This window comes from Rhipicephalus sanguineus, chromosome 2, assembly GCF_013339695.2.
Source record: "Rhipicephalus sanguineus isolate Rsan-2018 chromosome 2, BIME_Rsan_1.4, whole genome shotgun sequence".
NCBI classification, from domain to species: Eukaryota; Metazoa; Arthropoda; class Arachnida; order Ixodida; family Ixodidae; genus Rhipicephalus; species Rhipicephalus sanguineus.
The window spans coordinates 158,282,190-158,283,176 of record NC_051177.1 but is presented as its reverse complement, the minus strand read 5'-3'; the positions used below and the strand labels follow the sequence as shown (position 1 = coordinate 158,283,176).

At 38.5% G+C, this 987-nt stretch overlaps 1 protein-coding gene across 1 annotated transcript in view; it reads right to left on the bottom strand.

Moving 5' to 3' along the window:
* The window catches only part of LOC119382004 (uncharacterized), a 118,069-nt gene that overhangs the window by 65,279 nt on the left and 51,803 nt on the right, over window positions 1-987 (bottom strand). The window lies entirely within an intron of this gene.

Genomic DNA, 987 nt, shown 5'->3' with positions numbered 1-987 from the left:
TAATGTGCTCAATGTAGGCTCACGTGCAACTTTTGCTAATGACATCATCCAGTAAGCAGAGTTTTTGCTGATATTTTTCCGTCGACATATTTGCGTATCTACTGATGTTTTTGGAATTTATTGACATATAGGCGTGCAATAATATTTTGTGTAAATTTATATAATTCTAGTTTGCTTAAAAACACGTTGATTGGAAAAATAAATATCTTCGAAATTGTTCAGAAGTATACACGAACACTTTTCACGTTGCTTCATCAATATTCTTTTCGAATTTTGCATACATGCGTTTTTTCTGGCTGTATTCAGGCACCGTCCTCAATACTTACGGTTACGAAAATATAGACAGTAGGTTTTAGATATGTATTAAGTTTCGAAGTTTTATGCTCCCAACACAATATAATTAGGAGGCAGGTCACGCTGGAGGACACCTACTTAATTTTGAGAACCTCGGGTTCTTTAGCCAGGTTTTATTTGATTTCTCCCTCGGCAAAACGCGGCCGCCATGACCGGAAATTACACTCGTGCCCTGGAGCTTTGTAGAGGCACAAATTATGCGCCAAGCTTTGCTACGACGGCTTGTAGGGTATAGTGGCAATGAGTAAAGTAAATTTGAAGTGCTGATAAAAACATTTCACGAAATTGTATACACCGTCTTCAACTGTTCCCTCCAGAACTTGGCAGCTAAAGATTAAATTTCGCCCGCTGTAAAATTTGACAGACAGATAATATTTGGCCGGGTATAGTATCGCTTAACATACACAACAGATAGATGCGTGAACATTTCATATTGAAGTCATGCCTGCGTGGTGGTGTTTGTCGAACCATTCGATGAAATGAAGTGTCATGCGATATTCTACGCCTGACGACCACGATCGCATGTATTCTTTAAGCTAATGCATTGCTTCTCTTTATGTACATCTATTTGCGCAAGAACATCTTTAAAGGACATATTGCACACATATGCTTCCAGTGGATATTTTACCGTAA